Below are 15,597 nucleotides of genomic sequence, written 5' to 3'. Positions count from 1 at the left end.
GAATGTCAGTCCATGTTGGAGCAGGTTTAGATACAGTCTAAAGCATAGATCTCAAAGTCTGTGCACAGAATTTAGCAAGGGCCTCGCACCTTCTGATGCATCAGGTAGGTGCACAATAGCATAGCCTAACCCTCTGTACTTTGGTCTATATTGATGCGGGACATAGACAGCCAGCTGATGACCAATCCATTAGTGCAATGGATGGCTGGAAGCATTTGTCTTTGCCTTTGCAATACCACAGAAGCAATGCATGGTCAATGTACAGCAATGACACACCTGTGTGAACAGCCAGGAGACCCCCCCCCCCCCCCATGTTATGTTACATAGTTACATAGTTAGTACGGTCGAAAAAAGACATATGTCCATCACGTTCAACCAGGGAATTAAGGGGTAGGGGTGTGGCGCGATATTGGGGAAGGGATGAGATTTTATATTTCTTCATAAGCATTAATCTTATTTTGTCAATTAGGAACATTCAGCACCCACCCGCTATCAAGGCAGCTGCCTATCATGTCATGCCCTACCTGCACAGGTGTGCTGGCTACTCAAATGATCCAATTAAGGAGGCCATTTAGTCAGCAGCAGCAGAAGTCCTGTGCCTGGACGCTCCAACAGGGGCCAGACACAAGCAGAAGCAGAAGCAGCAGAAGCAGCAGCAGCACCACCTTTTGTTTTTTGGCTGCAGCAGCAGCAAGGCCCACAGGGCTGGCTAGCTGGCTAGCCAGCAAGCAGGTAGCAATGAAAGTAGGAATCTTTCTTTTTAACCCTGTAAGGGGGTGGTGCACTGTACCCGAAGATACTGCCATATCGGGTCAATGCATAGGGCGACGGAAGCAAGCTTCGAAATCGGCCCCCGTTCTCAAAAATCCATTTAATATATGGTCCCCAGATAGGGGACGTATCAGATATTAAACTGATAAGAACAGATACTACACTTGATCTTAGCCAAAAGGCCGAGAAGCGATAACCGTGAAAGGGGCGGGCCCAACAAGGTCCCCTTCATGGGCACTATCACTGCTTGCTGTCAGGGAGGCTGCCAGACAATTTTCCATGCACACTCTGGGCTGGGGGGCAGTCAACCACCAGTACACACAGCAGAACCTAAACCCATACCATTATTGCTAAGCAGCAAGACAGGGGCCCATTGCACTCCCACGGGGCCTTTTTAAATGCAATCCATAACCCGGATTTGCCAGGAACCCTTCTTACTCCTCCTACTTGCATGTGACACTGGGCTTAGGATCTGCATAGGAAACACACACACAAGCACACACCTACCTTTGTTGCCTGCAGATGCCTCCTTGGCTGTCCCCAAACGGTATCAAACCAACACCCACGGGAAGCTGTAAGCATAGAGGACATGCCTGCACCCCATTGGACTTACCTGTGTGGGTTAAATCCGGGTTATTTGACAACCTATGGCGGTGATGGTTCTGCTCAGGCAGAGCAGTGCTGATGCTCCTCATAAAGCTGTCGCTGCTGTGAAGGTTCTAGGTGACATCACAAATCCCTTTGGTTACATACACAACAAAGCTGGGTTGTTGTTGTTTACACTCTGCAAGGCCTGTGGAAGTGAGTGACATCATAGCACTGTAGTTCTGAGGGTTCAAGATGGATGCAACAATCTCCTGTTGCTTCTATGAAGGCCGTAATAGACGACATCACCAAACAGCTCCATAGTCACATACACAGCAAAGGAGAGATGTTGTTTACACCTAGTGATGTCAGTGGTATTGAGTGACATCACAGCACAGTGCTAAGGCTCCTGGGCCTGGACACAGCAGCGGCTGCAATATCTCAACGGAGAATACGTTTATATCTATATGTGTGTGTGCGCATATATATATATATATATATATATATATATATATATATATATATATATATTTCTCCGCCGAAATCACTTTTAAACCCATTTCCACCTTTTTTCCCTTCTCTTCCTCTTACTTTTTTTTCACGTTTTTTTACGTTTTTCTCCTTTTCGCCTCTTTTCTGGGCGTATTATTCTTCTTTTTCTTCTTTTTTTTCGTCTAATGCATACCCCATCAGTGCAGCAATGCTTATTCAATACCGCCAGCAGATGGAGACACTGGGGGATAATTTTCTAAGGATTTATACTGATTTTTCCTGTCTGAATTTGTCGCACAGAAAGTTGCAGGCCAAATATGTGTGACATTTCTGCGACTTTAGCTTCTAGAGCATTTTTACAACATTATACATAGGTGCTGAATACATAAAAAGCGACTGTTCAGCGACAGACAAGTCGCATCGGCTGAAAGTAGGCCAGAATGTCAGTCCATGTTGGAGCAGGTTTAGATACAGTCTAAAGCATAGATCTCAAAGTCTGTGCACAGAATTTAGCAAGGGCCTCGCACCTTCTGATGCATCAGGTAGGTGCACAATAGCATAGCCTAACCCTCTGTACTTTGGTCTATATTGATGCGGGACATAGACAGCCAGCTGATGACCAATCCATTAGTGCAATGGATGGCTGGAAGCATTTGTCTTTGCCTTTGCAATACCACAGAAGCAATGCATGGTCAATGTACAGCAATGACACACCTGTGTGAACAGCCAGGAGACCCCCCCCCCCCCCATGTTATGTTACATAGTTACATAGTTAGTACGGTCGAAAAAAGACATATGTCCATCACGTTCAACCAGGGAATTAAGGGGTAGGGGTGTGGCGCGATATTGGGGAAGGGATGAGATTTTATATTTCTTCATAAGCATTAATCTTATTTTGTCAATTAGGAACATTCAGCACCCACCCGCTATCAAGGCAGCTGCCTATCATGTCATGCCCTACCTGCACAGGTGTGCTGGCTACTCAAATGATCCAATTAAGGAGGCCATTTAGTCAGCAGCAGCAGAAGTCCTGTGCCTGGACGCTCCAACAGGGGCCAGACACAAGCAGAAGCAGAAGCAGCAGAAGCAGCAGCAGCACCACCTTTTGTTTTTTGGCTGCAGCAGCAGCAAGGCCCACAGGGCTGGCTAGCTGGCTAGCCAGCAAGCAGGTAGCAATGAAAGTAGGAATCTTTCTTTTTAACCCTGTAAGGGGGTGGTGCACTGTACCCGAAGATACTGCCATATCGGGTCAATGCATAGGGCGACGGAAGCAAGCTTCGAAATCGGCCCCCGTTCTCAAAAATCCATTTAATATATGGTCCCCAGATAGGGGACGTATCAGATATTAAACTGATAAGAACAGATACTACACTTGATCTTAGCCAAAAGGCCGAGAAGCGATAACCGTGAAAGGGGCGGGCCCAACAAGGTCCCCTTCATGGGCACTATCACTGCTTGCTGTCAGGGAGGCTGCCAGACAATTTTCCATGCACACTCTGGGCTGGGGGGCAGTCAACCACCAGTACACACAGCAGAACCTAAACCCATACCATTATTGCTAAGCAGCAAGACAGGGGCCCATTGCACTCCCACGGGGCCTTTTTAAATGCAATCCATAACCCGGATTTGCCAGGAACCCTTCTTACTCCTCCTACTTGCATGTGACACTGGGCTTAGGATCTGCATAGGAAACACACACACAAGCACACACCTACCTTTGTTGCCTGCAGATGCCTCCTTGGCTGTCCCCAAACGGTATCAAACCAACACCCACGGGAAGCTGTAAGCATAGAGGACATGCCTGCACCCCATTGGACTTACCTGTGTGGGTTAAATCCGGGTTATTTGACAACCTATGGCGGTGATGGTTCTGCTCAGGCAGAGCAGTGCTGATGCTCCTCATAAAGCTGTCGCTGCTGTGAAGGTTCTAGGTGACATCACAAATCCCTTTGGTTACATACACAACAAAGCTGGGTTGTTGTTGTTTACACTCTGCAAGGCCTGTGGAAGTGAGTGACATCATAGCACTGTAGTTCTGAGGGTTCAAGATGGATGCAACAATCTCCTGTTGCTTCTATGAAGGCCGTAATAGACGACATCACCAAACAGCTCCATAGTCACATACACAGCAAAGGAGAGATGTTGTTTACACCTAGTGATGTCAGTGGTATTGAGTGACATCACAGCACAGTGCTAAGGCTCCTGGGCCTGGACACAGCAGCGGCTGCAATATCTCAACGGAGAATACGTTTATATCTATATGTGTGTGTGCGCATATATATATATATATATATATATATATATATATATATATATATATATTTCTCCGCCGAAATCACTTTTAAACCCATTTCCACCTTTTTTTCCCTTCTCTTCCTCTTACTTTTTTTTCACGTTTTTTTACGTTTTTCTCCTTTTCGCCTCTTTTCTGGGCGTATTATTCTTCTTTTTCTTCTTTTTTTTCGTCTAATGCATACCCCATCAGTGCAGCAATGCTTATTCAATACCGCCAGCAGATGGAGACACTGGGGGATAATTTTCTAAGGATTTATACTGATTTTTCCTGTCTGAATTTGTCGCACAGAAAGTTGCAGGCCAAATATGTGTGACATTTCTGCGACTTTAGCTTCTAGAGCATTTTTACAACATTATACATAGGTGCTGAATACATAAAAAGCGACTGTTCAGCGACAGACAAGTCGCATCGGCTGAAAGTAGGCCAGAATGTCAGTCCATGTTGGAGCAGGTTTAGATACAGTCTAAAGCATAGATCTCAAAGTCTGTGCACAGAATTTAGCAAGGGCCTCGCACCTTCTGATGCATCAGGTAGGTGCACAATAGCATAGCCTAACCCTCTGTACTTTGGTCTATATTGATGCGGGACATAGACAGCCAGCTGATGACCAATCCATTAGTGCAATGGATGGCTGGAAGCATTTGTCTTTGCCTTTGCAATACCACAGAAGCAATGCATGGTCAATGTACAGCAATGACACACCTGTGTGAACAGCCAGGAGACCCCCCCCCCCCCCCATGTTATGTTACATAGTTACATAGTTAGTACGGTCGAAAAAAGACATATGTCCATCACGTTCAACCAGGGAATTAAGGGGTAGGGGTGTGGCGCGATATTGGGGAAGGGATGAGATTTTATATTTCTTCATAAGCATTAATCTTATTTTGTCAATTAGGAACATTCAGCACCCACCCGCTATCAAGGCAGCTGCCTATCATGTCATGCCCTACCTGCACAGGTGTGCTGGCTACTCAAATGATCCAATTAAGGAGGCCATTTAGTCAGCAGCAGCAGAAGTCCTGTGCCTGGACGCTCCAACAGGGGCCAGACACAAGCAGAAGCAGAAGCAGCAGAAGCAGCAGCAGCACCACCTTTTGTTTTTTGGCTGCAGCAGCAGCAAGGCCCACAGGGCTGGCTAGCTGGCTAGCCAGCAAGCAGGTAGCAATGAAAGTAGGAATCTTTCTTTTTAACCCTGTAAGGGGGTGGTGCACTGTACCCGAAGATACTGCCATATCGGGTCAATGCATAGGGCGACGGAAGCAAGCTTCGAAATCGGCCCCCGTTCTCAAAAATCCATTTAATATATGGTCCCCAGATAGGGGACGTATCAGATATTAAACTGATAAGAACAGATACTACACTTGATCTTAGCCAAAAGGCCGAGAAGCGATAACCGTGAAAGGGGCGGGCCCAACAAGGTCCCCTTCATGGGCACTATCACTGCTTGCTGTCAGGGAGGCTGCCAGACAATTTTCCATGCACACTCTGGGCTGGGGGGCAGTCAACCACCAGTACACACAGCAGAACCTAAACCCATACCATTATTGCTAAGCAGCAAGACAGGGGCCCATTGCACTCCCACGGGGCCTTTTTAAATGCAATCCATAACCCGGATTTGCCAGGAACCCTTCTTACTCCTCCTACTTGCATGTGACACTGGGCTTAGGATCTGCATAGGAAACACACACACAAGCACACACCTACCTTTGTTGCCTGCAGATGCCTCCTTGGCTGTCCCCAAACGGTATCAAACCAACACCCACGGGAAGCTGTAAGCATAGAGGACATGCCTGCACCCCATTGGACTTACCTGTGTGGGTTAAATCCGGGTTATTTGACAACCTATGGCGGTGATGGTTCTGCTCAGGCAGAGCAGTGCTGATGCTCCTCATAAAGCTGTCGCTGCTGTGAAGGTTCTAGGTGACATCACAAATCCCTTTGGTTACATACACAACAAAGCTGGGTTGTTGTTGTTTACACTCTGCAAGGCCTGTGGAAGTGAGTGACATCATAGCACTGTAGTTCTGAGGGTTCAAGATGGATGCAACAATCTCCTGTTGCTTCTATGAAGGCCGTAATAGACGACATCACCAAACAGCTCCATAGTCACATACACAGCAAAGGAGAGATGTTGTTTACACCTAGTGATGTCAGTGGTATTGAGTGACATCACAGCACAGTGCTAAGGCTCCTGGGCCTGGACACAGCAGCGGCTGCAATATCTCAACGGAGAATACGTTTATATCTATATGTGTGTGTGCGCATATATATATATATATATATATATATATATATATATATATATATATATATATATATTTCTCCGCCGAAATCACTTTTAAACCCATTTCCACCTTTTTTTCCCTTCTCTTCCTCTTACTTTTTTTTCACGTTTTTTTACGTTTTTCTCCTTTTCGCCTCTTTTCTGGGCGTATTATTCTTCTTTTTCTTCTTTTTTTTCGTCTAATGCATACCCCATCAGTGCAGCAATGCTTATTCAATACCGCCAGCAGATGGAGACACTGGGGGATAATTTTCTAAGGATTTATACTGATTTTTCCTGTCTGAATTTGTCGCACAGAAAGTTGCAGGCCAAATATGTGTGACATTTCTGCGACTTTAGCTTCTAGAGCATTTTTACAACATTATACATAGGTGCTGAATACATAAAAAGCGACTGTTCAGCGACAGACAAGTCGCATCGGCTGAAAGTAGGCCAGAATGTCAGTCCATGTTGGAGCAGGTTTAGATACAGTCTAAAGCATAGATCTCAAAGTCTGTGCACAGAATTTAGCAAGGGCCTCGCACCTTCTGATGCATCAGGTAGGTGCACAATAGCATAGCCTAACCCTCTGTACTTTGGTCTATATTGATGCGGGACATAGACAGCCAGCTGATGACCAATCCATTAGTGCAATGGATGGCTGGAAGCATTTGTCTTTGCCTTTGCAATACCACAGAAGCAATGCATGGTCAATGTACAGCAATGACACACCTGTGTGAACAGCCAGGAGACCCCCCCCCCCCCCCCATGTTATGTTACATAGTTACATAGTTAGTACGGTCGAAAAAAGACATATGTCCATCACGTTCAACCAGGGAATTAAGGGGTAGGGGTGTGGCGCGATATTGGGGAAGGGATGAGATTTTATATTTCTTCATAAGCATTAATCTTATTTTGTCAATTAGGAACATTCAGCACCCACCCGCTATCAAGGCAGCTGCCTATCATGTCATGCCCTACCTGCACAGGTGTGCTGGCTACTCAAATGATCCAATTAAGGAGGCCATTTAGTCAGCAGCAGCAGAAGTCCTGTGCCTGGACGCTCCAACAGGGGCCAGACACAAGCAGAAGCAGAAGCAGCAGAAGCAGCAGCAGCACCACCTTTTGTTTTTTGGCTGCAGCAGCAGCAAGGCCCACAGGGCTGGCTAGCTGGCTAGCCAGCAAGCAGGTAGCAATGAAAGTAGGAATCTTTCTTTTTAACCCTGTAAGGGGGTGGTGCACTGTACCCGAAGATACTGCCATATCGGGTCAATGCATAGGGCGACGGAAGCAAGCTTCGAAATCGGCCCCCGTTCTCAAAAATCCATTTAATATATGGTCCCCAGATAGGGGACGTATCAGATATTAAACTGATAAGAACAGATACTACACTTGATCTTAGCCAAAAGGCCGAGAAGCGATAACCGTGAAAGGGGCGGGCCCAACAAGGTCCCCTTCATGGGCACTATCACTGCTTGCTGTCAGGGAGGCTGCCAGACAATTTTCCATGCACACTCTGGGCTGGGGGGCAGTCAACCACCAGTACACACAGCAGAACCTAAACCCATACCATTATTGCTAAGCAGCAAGACAGGGGCCCATTGCACTCCCACGGGGCCTTTTTAAATGCAATCCATAACCCGGATTTGCCAGGAACCCTTCTTACTCCTCCTACTTGCATGTGACACTGGGCTTAGGATCTGCATAGGAAACACACACACAAGCACACACCTACCTTTGTTGCCTGCAGATGCCTCCTTGGCTGTCCCCAAACGGTATCAAACCAACACCCACGGGAAGCTGTAAGCATAGAGGACATGCCTGCACCCCATTGGACTTACCTGTGTGGGTTAAATCCGGGTTATTTGACAACCTATGGCGGTGATGGTTCTGCTCAGGCAGAGCAGTGCTGATGCTCCTCATAAAGCTGTCGCTGCTGTGAAGGTTCTAGGTGACATCACAAATCCCTTTGGTTACATACACAACAAAGCTGGGTTGTTGTTGTTTACACTCTGCAAGGCCTGTGGAAGTGAGTGACATCATAGCACTGTAGTTCTGAGGGTTCAAGATGGATGCAACAATCTCCTGTTGCTTCTATGAAGGCCGTAATAGACGACATCACCAAACAGCTCCATAGTCACATACACAGCAAAGGAGAGATGTTGTTTACACCTAGTGATGTCAGTGGTATTGAGTGACATCACAGCACAGTGCTAAGGCTCCTGGGCCTGGACACAGCAGCGGCTGCAATATCTCAACGGAGAATACGTTTATATCTATATGTGTGTGTGCGCATATATATATATATATATATATATATATATATATATATATATATATATATTTCTCCGCCGAAATCACTTTTAAACCCATTTCCACCTTTTTTTCCCTTCTCTTCCTCTTACTTTTTTTTCACGTTTTTTTACGTTTTTCTCCTTTTCGCCTCTTTTCTGGGCGTATTATTCTTCTTTTTCTTCTTTTTTTTCGTCTAATGCATACCCCATCAGTGCAGCAATGCTTATTCAATACCGCCAGCAGATGGAGACACTGGGGGATAATTTTCTAAGGATTTATACTGATTTTTCCTGTCTGAATTTGTCGCACAGAAAGTTGCAGGCCAAATATGTGTGACATTTCTGCGACTTTAGCTTCTAGAGCATTTTTACAACATTATACATAGGTGCTGAATACATAAAAAGCGACTGTTCAGCGACAGACAAGTCGCATCGGCTGAAAGTAGGCCAGAATGTCAGTCCATGTTGGAGCAGGTTTAGATACAGTCTAAAGCATAGATCTCAAAGTCTGTGCACAGAATTTAGCAAGGGCCTCGCACCTTCTGATGCATCAGGTAGGTGCACAATAGCATAGCCTAACCCTCTGTACTTTGGTCTATATTGATGCGGGACATAGACAGCCAGCTGATGACCAATCCATTAGTGCAATGGATGGCTGGAAGCATTTGTCTTTGCCTTTGCAATACCACAGAAGCAATGCATGGTCAATGTACAGCAATGACACACCTGTGTGAACAGCCAGGAGACCCCCCCCCCCCCCCCATGTTATGTTACATAGTTACATAGTTAGTACGGTCGAAAAAAGACATATGTCCATCACGTTCAACCAGGGAATTAAGGGGTAGGGGTGTGGCGCGATATTGGGGAAGGGATGAGATTTTATATTTCTTCATAAGCATTAATCTTATTTTGTCAATTAGGAACATTCAGCACCCACCCGCTATCAAGGCAGCTGCCTATCATGTCATGCCCTACCTGCACAGGTGTGCTGGCTACTCAAATGATCCAATTAAGGAGGCCATTTAGTCAGCAGCAGCAGAAGTCCTGTGCCTGGACGCTCCAACAGGGGCCAGACACAAGCAGAAGCAGAAGCAGCAGAAGCAGCAGCAGCACCACCTTTTGTTTTTTGGCTGCAGCAGCAGCAAGGCCCACAGGGCTGGCTAGCTGGCTAGCCAGCAAGCAGGTAGCAATGAAAGTAGGAATCTTTCTTTTTAACCCTGTAAGGGGGTGGTGCACTGTACCCGAAGATACTGCCATATCGGGTCAATGCATAGGGCGACGGAAGCAAGCTTCGAAATCGGCCCCCGTTCTCAAAAATCCATTTAATATATGGTCCCCAGATAGGGGACGTATCAGATATTAAACTGATAAGAACAGATTTTTTTTTTAAAGCCGAGGAACGTGCTTTCGATTCACCCAAAGTGCAAGAAAAAGTGCAAACGTGTTACACTAAAAAAACGTGCACAAAGGATGCGGTCTATCGCAAGCCCTTCTCCGATAGGAGAGAGGCCCCCCAACAAACCTTACCCTTCGCCTCCGGACCAAAAGGTACCTGCGAGGTTCCAGGTTCGATGTCCCTTTTCGCCGAAGCTACTAGGGGACCACAAATGCTCCCGGCATCCCCCTTGGCGTTAGCCAAGGTATCTGCCCGCAGAGCCGATTACGGTAGGTACCCTGCCAAAGCAGGAGTACCCGGGGTGTTTGCAGGGAGGTGCGGAACCTAATGGCCACACACACCTCCCCTAGACCGCCAGGAGGGACACACAGAAGGGCTACCGCATCCTGACAAATCCTGTGAACACACAACACGCAAAAAGTGACACAGTGAGACAAAAAAGAAATAAATAAGTGAATGTGTGCAGATATACTGCCCGGACATCCGGCCGGATCTATAAAAATTTCTCTGATCCTAGCCAGAAGGCCGGGAATCAAGAGGTGAGTGCCACAAGGTGAAGAGATTATGGTGCCCGTGCTTCAACTCAGTGAGCCTATTCTCCCAGTGAGTTTCGGCACCTCGGGGTCACCACTCCCCGAGGCACAAAAGTACCTCGGCTCTAAACCCTCTCAGCCTCATGGCGAGACCCGGAGGGAACAGGTCACATCGGGGCAGCCGTCGAGCTGATTCCTCAGAACCAGCCCCGGAAAGCCCTGGTACACCTGCATCCTCCATGCAGCACCCATCCCCACCAGCATGAAAACTGATAAGAACAGATACTACACTTGATCTTAGCCAAAAGGCCGAGAAGCGATAACCGTGAAAGGGGCGGGCCCAACAAGGTCCCCTTCATGGGCACTATCACTGCTTGCTGTCAGGGAGGCTGCCAGACAATTTTCCATGCACACTCTGGGCTGGGGGGCAGTCAACCACCAGTACACACAGCAGAACCTAAACCCATACCATTATTGCTAAGCAGCAAGACAGGGGCCCATTGCACTCCCACGGGGCCTTTTTAAATGCAATCCATAACCCGGATTTGCCAGGAACCCTTCTTACTCCTCCTACTTGCATGTGACACTGGGCTTAGGATCTGCATAGGAAACACACACACAAGCACACACCTACCTTTGTTGCCTGCAGATGCCTCCTTGGCTGTCCCCAAACGGTATCAAACCAACACCCACGGGAAGCTGTAAGCATAGAGGACATGCCTGCACCCCATTGGACTTACCTGTGTGGGTTAAATCCGGGTTATTTGACAACCTATGGCGGTGATGGTTCTGCTCAGGCAGAGCAGTGCTGATGCTCCTCATAAAGCTGTCGCTGCTGTGAAGGTTCTAGGTGACATCACAAATCCCTTTGGTTACATACACAACAAAGCTGGGTTGTTGTTGTTTACACTCTGCAAGGCCTGTGGAAGTGAGTGACATCATAGCACTGTAGTTCTGAGGGTTCAAGATGGATGCAACAATCTCCTGTTGCTTCTATGAAGGCCGTAATAGACGACATCACCAAACAGCTCCATAGTCACATACACAGCAAAGGAGAGATGTTGTTTACACCTAGTGATGTCAGTGGTATTGAGTGACATCACAGCACAGTGCTAAGGCTCCTGGGCCTGGACACAGCAGCGGCTGCAATATCTCAACGGAGAATACGTTTATATCTATATGTGTGTGTGCGCATATATATATATATATATATATATATATATATATATATATATATATATATATATATTTCTCCGCCGAAATCACTTTTAAACCCATTTCCACCTTTTTTTCCCTTCTCTTCCTCTTACTTTTTTTTCACGTTTTTTTACGTTTTTCTCCTTTTCGCCTCTTTTCTGGGCGTATTATTCTTCTTTTTCTTCTTTTTTTTCGTCTAATGCATACCCCATCAGTGCAGCAATGCTTATTCAATACCGCCAGCAGATGGAGACACTGGGGGATAATTTTCTAAGGATTTATACTGATTTTTCCTGTCTGAATTTGTCGCACAGAAAGTTGCAGGCCAAATATGTGTGACATTTCTGCGACTTTAGCTTCTAGAGCATTTTTACAACATTATACATAGGTGCTGAATACATAAAAAGCGACTGTTCAGCGACAGACAAGTCGCATCGGCTGAAAGTAGGCCAGAATGTCAGTCCATGTTGGAGCAGGTTTAGATACAGTCTAAAGCATAGATCTCAAAGTCTGTGCACAGAATTTAGCAAGGGCCTCGCACCTTCTGATGCATCAGGTAGGTGCACAATAGCATAGCCTAACCCTCTGTACTTTGGTCTATATTGATGCGGGACATAGACAGCCAGCTGATGACCAATCCATTAGTGCAATGGATGGCTGGAAGCATTTGTCTTTGCCTTTGCAATACCACAGAAGCAATGCATGGTCAATGTACAGCAATGACACACCTGTGTGAACAGCCAGGAGACCCCCCCCCCCCCCCCATGTTATGTTACATAGTTACATAGTTAGTACGGTCGAAAAAAGACATATGTCCATCACGTTCAACCAGGGAATTAAGGGGTAGGGGTGTGGCGCGATATTGGGGAAGGGATGAGATTTTATATTTCTTCATAAGCATTAATCTTATTTTGTCAATTAGGAACATTCAGCACCCACCCGCTATCAAGGCAGCTGCCTATCATGTCATGCCCTACCTGCACAGGTGTGCTGGCTACTCAAATGATCCAATTAAGGAGGCCATTTAGTCAGCAGCAGCAGAAGTCCTGTGCCTGGACGCTCCAACAGGGGCCAGACACAAGCAGAAGCAGAAGCAGCAGAAGCAGCAGCAGCACCACCTTTTGTTTTTTGGCTGCAGCAGCAGCAAGGCCCACAGGGCTGGCTAGCTGGCTAGCCAGCAAGCAGGTAGCAATGAAAGTAGGAATCTTTCTTTTTAACCCTGTAAGGGGGTGGTGCACTGTACCCGAAGATACTGCCATATCGGGTCAATGCATAGGGCGACGGAAGCAAGCTTCGAAATCGGCCCCCGTTCTCAAAAATCCATTTAATATATGGTCCCCAGATAGGGGACGTATCAGATATTAAACTGATAAGAACAGATTTTTTTGATTGAAAGAGCTTTATTTTCCGTTCAGTCATTACAAGTCGTACAATAAATTACAGTCACACAAAGCATGATAGTACGATACACAGCAAAGGTTCCCTAAGCTATACATCGCACACCATGCTACTCTAACATTCAGCTCAATCCTGCAATATAAAGGCACAAGAGATCAAACAAAAACCAAATAATACAATCTGTGATCGGGGTAGGGGTGTGGGCGACTATGTGGGGGTAGGGAGGGGGCAGATCACAGGGCCAAACTGTTGGGCTGTATCTTCAGGGGGACATGGGAGAAGGAGAGGGGTCTTCACTCCTCTTCTTCCTCATCAACGGCCGAGCTGTCCAAGATGGAATAGTCTCTAAGCAGGTTCTTGATGAACCTGCGGCAGTCCCGGACGGACATGTTTTCCCTGTTGATCACGAGGCGGTTCCTGGCAAGCCACACTGCGTCCTTAAAACAGTTCATAAGGCGCCAGGCCTCCTGGATGGCCTCCACGTCGTGGGTCCCAGGGAACAGGCCGTAAAGCACCGAATGGTACGATAGGCAGCTCCTGGGCACTGAGTCTCTGAGTTCCTGTTCTAGGGCGTCCAACAGACCCTGTGCAAAGGGGCACTGCCAAAACACGTGGAAAGATGTTTCCTCCACGTAGGGGCAACGGGGGCAGTACCGGGTCTTGCACAGGTTGCGGGCATGCATGAATGACCTGAGAGAGAGACCTCCCATGACGGCCATCCACGACAAGTCCTTGTGTCCATTGGTAAGCCGCTTTGAGGCCACATTGTTCCAAACTGTCTCTGCAGTGGCTGCGGGGAGTCCCGGAACCAGCTCGGTCGAGTCCTTAGCTCGGATGAGCTTGTGGATTGTCTTCGGCTTCCATAGGTCTGGTTTCAGTCCTTCCAGCTGGTGCTCCCTCACAAACCGGACAACATCCCCATAGAACCAGGGAGTGTTCCAGTTGTAAGGGATGGAGCTGTCCCACTTGTCCCAGCCCAGCTGTCTCCAGAGGGGCATGAGAAGCAAGCGAGACATGGACCTGCCCGCTGAGCCAGTCTTTTCTACAAGAGTCCGCTGCACCGTGACACATGCAAAGGAGGCCCTCAGCAGAGCGGGGATGTCGGGTATTCCCTTCCCACCCTTGCGGGGTTCCTTGTACATCACGGTCCTCTTGACTCTGTCCATTTTGCCCCAGACGAAGCCAAACACTGTCCGGGTGATGGCCTTGCAAACGGTGGTATGGGGAGGCCAGGCCTGTGCGGTATATTGGAGCACAGGCAAAACTTCACTCCGCAGGACAAGTGCCTTGCCTTCCATCGTGAGCTTTCTGGAGCTCCACAGTCCGATCTTCGAGTTTATCCTTCCTAGTCGGTCTTGCCAAGACTTAAGGGCCGCTCCTTCCTTCCCGAACCAGACTCCAAGAATTTGAATGAAGTCCGGCTTAACGGCAAAGGGGAAGGGGGCGGGAGAAGCCAGGTGCCATTCCCCGAAGAGCATGGCCTCCGACTTCCCGCAGTTGACTTTTGCCCCCGAAGCTCTGCCGAAGTCCTCGCAGGTCTGGACGAGTGCAGTCACCGAACGCTGGTCAGCGCAGAAGACGGTCACGTCGTCCATGTAGAGCGAGCACTTGACCTCGTGGCGATCTGGTCCTGGTGCGGTGATCCCTCTGATCTCTCCATTCTGCCGGATAGTCTCAGCGAAGAGCTCTATAACACAAACAAAAAGGAGAGGTGAAAGAGGGCAGCCTTGTCTAACCCCTGAAAGAATGGAAAAGGGGTCAGTCTTCCAGCCGTTCACCAACACCGTGCTGTAAATGTCAAAATACATAACGTTAACAAAAGAGCAAAACATCTTCCCCAGACCCAGCCTGCGCAAAACCCTGTCCATGAATGCGTGGGAGACACGGTCGAACGCCTTCTCCTGATCTAAGCTGACCAGGGCGGCGCGGCCCCCGCGGTCCTGGATGTAATGGACCGTGTCTCTCACAAGGGCAAGGCTGTCGGCAATCCTGCGGCCAGGAATGCTGCAGGTCTGGTCCGGATGGACGATCTGCCCCATGACAGGTTTCAGCCTGTTGGCCAGCACCTTGGCGAGGATCTTGTAGTCCACGTTCAGGAGAGAGATGGGACGCCAGTTTTTCAGGTCACATCTCTCCCCCTTCCGCTTATACAAGATCGTGATCATCCCTTCCCTCAACGACGGAGGCATTCTGCCCCCCACCACCATCTCCTCGTACACCTCCAACAGGTCCGGACAGATCAGGTCACCCAGCGCTACGTAGAGCTCGGCCGGGAGACCGTCACTGCCCGGGGTCCTGCCGGGCTTAAAGGATTTAGCGGCAGAGAGCAGCTCCCCCACCGTCAAGGGATCGTCCATAGCCGCCGCACCTGC

General features: G+C 48.0%; 4 non-coding genes and 3 pseudogenes across 4 annotated transcripts; all 7 read right to left on the bottom strand.

Annotated features, from left to right (window-relative positions):
* Positions 1 to 774: 774 nt before the first annotated feature.
* LOC130323183 (U2 spliceosomal RNA) lies at positions 775 to 965 on the bottom strand. Its single transcript, XR_008868548.1, has one exon. It is a non-coding gene; the product is annotated as a U2 spliceosomal RNA (small nuclear RNA).
* Positions 966 to 3,059: 2,094 nt separating this feature from the next.
* Positions 3,060 to 3,250, bottom strand: LOC130323182 (U2 spliceosomal RNA). Its single transcript, XR_008868547.1, has one exon. It is a non-coding gene; the product is annotated as a U2 spliceosomal RNA (small nuclear RNA).
* Positions 3,251 to 5,344: 2,094 nt separating this feature from the next.
* LOC130323181 (U2 spliceosomal RNA) lies at positions 5,345 to 5,535 on the bottom strand. The gene has a single exon (XR_008868546.1). It is a non-coding gene; the product is annotated as a U2 spliceosomal RNA (small nuclear RNA).
* Positions 5,536 to 7,638: 2,103 nt separating this feature from the next.
* LOC130323180 (U2 spliceosomal RNA) lies at positions 7,639 to 7,829 on the bottom strand. The gene has a single exon (XR_008868545.1). It is a non-coding gene; the product is annotated as a U2 spliceosomal RNA (small nuclear RNA).
* A 2,097-nt stretch (positions 7,830 to 9,926) lies between these two features.
* On the bottom strand, positions 9,927 to 10,102 carry LOC130323185 (U2 spliceosomal RNA; annotated as a pseudogene).
* A 689-nt stretch (positions 10,103 to 10,791) lies between these two features.
* On the bottom strand, positions 10,792 to 10,951 carry LOC130323188 (U2 spliceosomal RNA; annotated as a pseudogene).
* Positions 10,952 to 13,054: 2,103 nt separating this feature from the next.
* On the bottom strand, positions 13,055 to 13,227 carry LOC130323184 (U2 spliceosomal RNA; annotated as a pseudogene).
* Between the last annotated feature and the right edge of the window lie 2,370 nt (positions 13,228 to 15,597).

This window comes from Hyla sarda, unplaced genomic scaffold (genome assembly GCF_029499605.1).
Source record: "Hyla sarda isolate aHylSar1 unplaced genomic scaffold, aHylSar1.hap1 scaffold_2438, whole genome shotgun sequence".
Lineage (NCBI taxonomy): Eukaryota > Metazoa > Chordata > Amphibia > Anura > Hylidae > Hyla > Hyla sarda.
Note: the sequence above shows the minus strand (reverse complement) of the source record. Positions and strands in the feature narration are given on the sequence as shown.